Consider the following 7,959-nt stretch of genomic DNA (forward strand, 5'->3'; position numbering starts at 1 on the left):
GGAGCTCCCGGCTTCCAAGGACTGGACAGGACTCCCAGGTGGGACGCATTTTCAGTGGCTGCTGAAGAGAGACCTTGCTAAGAAAGTCCCGTGGAGCAAAGACCCAAAGGAGTGGCGAGAGCTAGATGCACTATATCTGGGGAAGAGCCTCAGGGTCAAGGAAGTAGTGGCCAGGGAGGCTCCGAGGAGCAGCCTGTTGGCGGAAGGAACAGCCAGGAGCTGGGGTCTGCGGGAGTCGGGAGCCGAGTGGTGCAAGATGGGCAGAAGGCCCAGGAGGCAGAGGGCCCCGGGAGGAGGGGGGAGGCAGAGGGCCTGGGGTGGGCGGAGGACTGGAGGCATCTGGGGTGAGGACTTCACTCCAAGCGCAAGTTAGGGAAAGCACTGGAAGCTGTGAGCTATGGCTCCACATGGCAACAGGATTGCTCTTCCCGTGGTGTCGAGAACAGTCTGCGGGGATCAGTGGGCACGAGGTGGGGGTGGGGGCAGTTGGGAGGCTATAAATTAACAACCCAGACACTTCGGTGCTTAATCAAGGAGTGTAGGTGTGCTTATGGCCCACGTGACACCTGATGTGGGTGAGGCCGTCCTCCTTCGTGTTTTAGACCTACCGTCCTGAACACGCAGCTTGAAGTTCCCAGCAGCAGGGAAATAGCCGCGGCAGGAGCCGCATCCGCTCGCCCGCGTCTCCACCTGCAAGCGGCCTCATTTCCCCCCACAGCCTGCCAGACAGACATAGTCACTGCGCCTCTCCCCCAGGGCCCAGGAAGGATCAGACACCTGGGCCCGCCTGAGCCCTGCGTTCCCCCGGCCCACAACAAAACGTGCCTGCAAAGGGCCTAGCGCCCAGTGCCCGCCCACAGTGGGTACCTGTCCGTGGCAGCTCCCGTGAGATCTCTTCTGATGTCTGGTCCCTCTCAGCCCCGCGCTGTTCTGGGCCGTCCTCCCCCCTGCCGCCCACCCAAGCATCCGGTGCACACTGGACGGTAGTGTTAGTGAGTCTTAAACCCTACACAGCAGCATGCGGTTTATCAACCGCAATTATATTCCATCCGCCCACAGCCTTCAGCCCACGGTGCTGACCTTGGTGCTCTGTACACGGTCGGCACTTAATGAATATTAGGAATGCCCTCACCGACTGAATATTTGCCAGGAGGAATCCGGAACTGAGAATAGGGTAGTGGTTGGCCGCTGGGCCCATGGTATTGGATTAAATATTGGGACTAGAATAAAAATTTTCAAACACCCACAATCCTGAACACTTAAGGAGAACAGTGTGCTATGCGCTCTCCTAAGGTTCAAAGGTGTTAATTGCTTATTCCTCAAGGTAAGCCACTGAGGAGAGTTTGGTGAGCGTTCCTGTTTAGGGATGAGGAGACAGGCACAGAGAGGGCGTTCGATTGCTGAAGGTCACGGAGTGAGTGGGTTGCGGAGCCCGGGTTTGGCTCAAGGGCCTGTCGCTGGCCCCTCTCTATTCCTTCCCCGCATCACTCGGCTTCCGCCAGAGCCCTGGGAGAGAGTCCCAGGACCTGGTAAAGGGTTAGTGTGTGTCACTGTCCCAGCTGCTTTCCATTTGTGCCAGATAGCAGGCCTGCGCAGTGCCAAGGTATGTGCTGGGCACGTGCAAACTTCATACGAGACAGACGGGGCCAGTGGGTGCTGGCCCTGGAACGCAGTCACCCCTGTGGCCCTGCCACCTGCTGTCTGCTGCTCACCTTCTCACCCCGGGCCCCTTCTCCCATAGGCTGCGTTTGCCCCCTGCGCACACACCTGTGCCTCCCAGGGTGGCCACCTGGCCTTGAGGCCCTGTCCTGGACCAAACAACCCCTCAAACTTTGGTGCCTCTGTTTACCCAACATGGCAAACAGCCGCGTGGATCGCAGCAAATTACAGAAAACCCAACAATGGGAGGTGGTGTTGGAGGATGACCTGGGCTCCCCACCCCCCACCCCCAAGTTCATATGTGAAGTCCTAACCGTTACTACCTCACAATGTGACTGTGTTTAGAGATGGGGTCTTAAAAGAGGTGATTAAGGTAAGACGAGTTCACTGGGGTGAGCCCTGACCCAGTACAACGGATGTCCTTAGAAGAGAGCAGAACAGGGGCTCCTGGGTGGCTCAGTTGGTGGAGCGTCCGACTTTGGCTCAGGTCTTGATCTCACGGCTTGTGAGTTTGAGCCCTGCATCGGGCAGTCTGCTGTCAGCACAGAGCCTGCTTCAGATCCTCTGTCCCCATCTCTCTCTGCCCCTTTCCCACTTGGGCTCTCTCTCACTTTTTTCTCAAATATATACACACTAAAAAAAGAGAGAGAGAGAGAGAGAGAGAGAGAGAGACAAGTACCCAAACACACACGAGGGACCATTTGAGGACACGGGCAAGAGACGCTGTCTACATGCCAGGAGAGAGGCCTCAAGAGGACCAGCCCTGGGCACACCTTGACCTCAGCCTTGCAGCCTCTGGAACTCTGGGAACACACGTTCCTGTTGTGTAAGCCCCAGCCTGCAGCACATCTATGGTAACCCCGGCAAAAGGCTGGTGTGAACAAACGCGGGCGTGTTCTTACTGGAGGCAGGTTGTCCGGGGCCAGTGCAGCCTACTCGTCAGGGACCCAGAATATTTCTTTCCTTTTAGCTTTTATTTTTACGTTTGCAGATGGCTTCTGCTTTTTAGGTAGTCAGAAAAGGCAAAGGCAAAGGAGGATTTCTTCCCATGTGGCCTTCTCCCCTCATGTGAGGTTTCCCCAAGTGGAGCTGGCCAGAACTGAGTCACACAGCCACCCCCCGCCGTGAGGACCTGGAGCTGTGCCCATTTCAGCTGTGCCCATTCCCTCCCCAGGTCATGTAGGGCCTCCACAAAGAGGTAGAGGGGCGGGCGAATGGGTAGCAAACAGACATACTGTGGGGTCTCCTGCACGAGCTAAGGGCACCTGTTAAAAACTAAGCCACGTGGCAAGACCTCCTCTTGGAGTTAGGGTCACCTTAGCTAAAGGACCATCGGCTTGTGATGTGAACACAAGTGTTCACATGGTAGGGCGGGGGCTCCTCGGGGAGGGCTGTCTGCCCACTCACGAGGACATCTCTTCACGGAACGTTGTGACAGCAGGATCCTCCGGTTGTGCGGAATGAGGAGCCGTGTTTCTTTGCAAACGGGCAACCGAAGCCCGTGTGAGCCCCTCTCGGGACTTGCGGAGAAGAGGCCAGGCATTCATTCTGCGCTTTAGGGAACGAGAGTTAGCTCCTAGGGGGTTTTGGCCCCGCATCAATTTCCAGTTTGGTCATTTACCCTTGTGAGGTATAACCACTCATTAGGCACTACCCCTGGTGTGACAATATCTAGCCCAGACCCCAGGGGTCCCCAGGACTAGAAAAAGCTCCTCCCTAAGCTCCAGAATCCTGCAGGGGTGATTCAGAGGAGACAGCCACTCAGCAGGTAAGAGGCATCCCCTGCGGTGCCTGCACTGGCAGGTGTCTGGGGAGCCCTCGTGGCTGGTGGGGAGAGGGCCTGAGGGTAGAGGCTGGGATCCCTGCAGGCTGACCTGGAGGCCAGAGTTTGGAGAATTTCCGCTCATTAGCACTGCCAACCCCCATCAAGCGATGTTCGCGTCTCGTGAAGGGAAGTAGCAGTCTGGCCTTGATTTCCATTCTGTGATGTTCTGTTATGTCAGCCCGAGCAGACTGACACGGGGCTGGGTTGGTCTTTCCCTCAAGTTCACGAAACACTAGCTAAATCACTACCATCACTGGTGCGTACAAGAACTCTCTCTTGTCTTTTACGTACGGACTGCTGACTCATTCATTCATAATTCACAGTCCATTCCCTTCCCCGCCACTGGAAGAAGCCGCATCAATGTGTTTCATGCGTATCCTCGAGGAGGCCATTAATATGGCAGAGTCCACCTTTTCTTACACTTGAATCAGAAAGTAGGATCATGTATACAGTTGGCATTCACACGGCACGGGTAGTGGCGTCCATTTACATGCTTGCCCCAAAGCCGTGTTACTTCTACGTCCCTTGCTGCGGTGGAGTCTGAAGGGATCTGGACCGTTTGGAAATCCCCCCAATCAGGTATCGATGACATCAGACCAACTGGACAGGTGAGTGAGAAGTATGTTGGAGACCTTGGTGCGTGCACTCTGTCGGTGTTCAGTCAATGACTGTCGAGGGCCCTGCTCCGTTAGTTGAATTTGGGGTGCAGTGTATGCCCTAAACCAAGGGTTTTCACTGTGAGACCATCACATTTAGGGCCAGCAAGCCTTTTCATTTTTTAATTTTTCTATTTGAGAGAGAGAGGGGGAGAGAGAGAGAGAACGAACAAGCCAGGGAGGGGCAGAGAGAGAGAGAGAGAGAGAGAGAGAGGGAAAGAGAGAATCCCAAGCAGGATCCATGTTCAGCACGGACCCAGGGCTGATGCAGGGCTCAGGCTTGACCCCACAACTCTGAGATCATGACCCGAGCAGAAATCGAGAGTCAGATGCTCACCCGACTGAGCCCTGCAGGTGCCCCTGGGTCCAGATAAGACTTTGTCACAGAGGACCATCCTGTACTTTGCAGGGTGTTTACCAGCTCCCCTGGCTTCAACCCACCATGTGCCAGTGGTACCTCCTCCTCAAGCCGTGACAACCAAATACGTCTGCAGATGTTGTCCAACGTCCCCCGGGGGGTAACGGTGCCCCCTTGTCAAACACCATTTCCCAAATCAACTACCTTCAGGCGGTTTTGTGACCCAAAAGGCAGATTCAAGCCCAACAGGGTGGGGGGAGTAGCCCTGGGGACCATCACCCAGAGCCCAGCTCTGAGCTGTGTGCCCTGGTTCCTGGAGGGGAAGTGCTTCCATCAGGTGGCATCGGCCAGAAGCACGTGTTTTCATGGGTTGCTGTTTGCAGGGCCAGCTTCACATGTGTGCAGGTGACACATTCACACAGGGCACCATGCTCAAAAGGGCTCTCGAGGGCTTAAAGTTCTTCTGTCATCTGTTTAAACATTTTTGGGGCACCTGGGGGGCTCAGTCGGTTGAGCATCCAACTTTAGCTCAGGCCATGATCTCACGGTTCGTGAGTTCGAGCCCCGCATCAGGCTCTGTGCCGACAGCTCGGAGCCTGGAGCCTGCTTCCAATTCTGTGTCTCCCTCTCTCTCTGCTCCTCCCCAGCTCACGTTCTGACTCTCTGTCTCTCAAAAATCAATAAACACACAAAAAAATTTTAAGCATTTTCAGTAAGGGACCTGCATTTTCATTTTGACCGGGTCCCCCAAATTATGTAGTCATTCCTGCTGCCTGGTCACTTTGAGAGCCTCATGCCAAAAAGTTTGTCTTTTCTCTACTGGTGTCTTTGATTTGGTTTTAAGAGTATGGGAAGAGGGGTGCCTGGGTGGCTCAGTCAGTTAAGCATCTGACTTCAGTTCAGGTCGTAATCTCGCAATTTGTGGGTTTGAGCCCCGCGTTGGGCTCTGTGATGACAGCTCAGAGCCTGGAGCCTTCTTCGGATTCTGTGTCCCCCTCTCTTCCTACCACTCCCCCACTTGCTCTCTGTCTCTATCTCTCGAAAATAAATAAAACGTTAAAAATTTTTTAAAAAGTATGGGAAGAGATCTCACTTTCTATTTGGCTGTGCTGATTCATGCCAAGACCTGTGGCACAAAAAGGGAAGTGGGAGATTATTGGATTTAAAGAACTCTTGTCACAGGTGGAAAATCCAAGGACCAGAAAGCAAAAGTGAGTTGTCCAAAGTCACACAGCAGAGCCAAGGATGGGGTTGCTATTGTTCAGGTTACTTATCCAGGTGAACATTTTAAACATGTGACCACGAGGCCCCTGTTCAGTGTAATCCAGTGACTGAATTGGCCAATAGCAAAGTAGGTGAGACATTATCCCAGGAAACTTAGAGACGTTATCCCAAGAAACACACACACACTTAACTAACAACACACGTGATGATATGTCCCAGGGAGATACACAGGACAGGTAAGGTTCAAATTCGGAGGCTGTCACTTAGTGCTGGATGGACTGAGCAGATTAATTCAACCTACATGAGCCTCAATTTTTTTCCCTCTTTAAATAAGACTGGTAATTGCCACACTCACGGAATGATGATGAGAAATCAGCCCATGAAAGGGTTTTATAAAAACCGAAAGGTGGAACTTACCAGAAGGGTTCATTCTGGGAGCAGGCTGTGAGTGTCTGGGCCCAAGCAGGTGCCCCTCCCCCCAGGGGATGAACGCACCATTGGAGTCATGCTCACGGGAATGCAGGGAGGTGGTATTTTGGTCCCACTTCCGACCCAAGGGCAAGTGCTCCCATTCCTTTAAAGGTAACCATTATAAAACTAATTATGAGTTTTTAAACATCTACTTATGAGCAAGGTCCTCTTTGGAAAGCCTTAAATATTTTTAAAAGCACACGGAATCAAAATTTTCAACAATGTTTGCTGGCCCTCCTTCCCTCTTATAGGCCCACAGTGGTTTCTTTCAAAATGTCTGTGTTTCCCTTTTGTGCTTTGGTTACTGGCCCCAGATCAGTGGGGGAGGAAGGTAAATGAGATGTGGGCAGCCTAGGCACTGAAACCGCGTGTGGGGACCGGCTGCTCTGAGATGGCGACCTGGGCATCCGTCCCTTGGCAGTCACTGCTTACTTGGTCTGATCTCAAGAGAGTAGTTTTCTCTCTGCTTCTTGGGAAACTTTTGTTTATTCTATTTTCAAAATCCCAGCCATAAAGAAGTTACAGTTTTGGCAGTGGAAACAGACACCTTCCAGGCCATTTGGCTCTTTGTGGCCTCATTTAATTAACTGACCGTCTGTGCAGGCTTGATACACGAGGCACAGACATCAGGGGCTGGGCAGCTTAGGAGAAGAAATGGAAGGAGTGACTCAAGTTGGCGGGTGTTTCCACCTCCTTTGTTGATGGATCGGTAACATCTCCACACCATGTGCAGGTGTGATGCCTCGCGTCCCTTCCCTTGTCCTTCCCAGAGCACTCACGCTGTACCTGCGGGAGCCCCGGGAGCTGAGTGTCGGCCTGGCTGTGCCTCTTATGAGATTCCTGACAATCCATGCATCTTCGTGCCTCTTTGGCCTCAGCTTCATAGATGTAGCAGGACGGAGCGGAGCTCTGCGATCTATAAACCTCCCTCCAACTCTTCCTTTCAGGACCAGGTGCCAGAGAGGATCTTTTTTGTTCTGTTTTGTTTTGTTTTTAATGTTTATTTATTTTTGAGACAGAGAGAGAGAGAGAGGCAGAGAGAGAGGAGGACAGAGGGTCTGAAGCGGGCTCTGCATGGACAGCAGTGAGCCTGATGTGGGGCTCGAACTCATGAACCATGAGATCATGATCTGAGCTGAAGTCGGATGCTCAACTGACTGAGTCACCCAGGTGCCCTGGTAGCAGAGGGGGTCTTAATCCATGCCAGGCCCTGGGCTCGATGCCGGGAAACCTCCACCCTGGAACTTACTGTATCAACGGGGAGACAGAGTATGCAGGGGTAGGTAAGCAGGTGTGAACAGCACAGCTCCAGGGTGTGACATGTGCTCCGAGTGAAGTGAACGGACAAGAGCCCAGGAATGCATACCTCACCTGGCTCTCCTTGCCCCTCTTGGCTCCTTCCCGTGAAGCCAGGGGCCATGGAGCCAGTGGCTCAGTTCACATCCGTGGGTTTGTTGGACAGAGCGCAGAATGGAAGAGGGATGGAGAACCGGCCTGGAGGGGAAAAGCTCACATCTTTCATGTCCTCAAAAGAATTTGAAATGATGTGAAGTTCTAAACAACTCATTCGAAGGGGAAATTGGAGTGAACAATCGTCAATATTCTGTACATTGATAATAATGAAATTATTGCGTACCAAACCATGGTGTTTTATGTTGGGGAAAAAGACAGCCTTACAGCTGGGGAGTTAAGCTTCAGGCAGTTTGGGAAAAGGCCAAGACAACTCTCCCCTGCTTCCTCTTAATATATAGCAAAAATCTACATAT

Source organism: Leopardus geoffroyi, chromosome C3 (assembly GCF_018350155.1).
Source record: "Leopardus geoffroyi isolate Oge1 chromosome C3, O.geoffroyi_Oge1_pat1.0, whole genome shotgun sequence".
Classification (NCBI taxonomy): Eukaryota; Metazoa; Chordata; class Mammalia; order Carnivora; family Felidae; genus Leopardus; species Leopardus geoffroyi.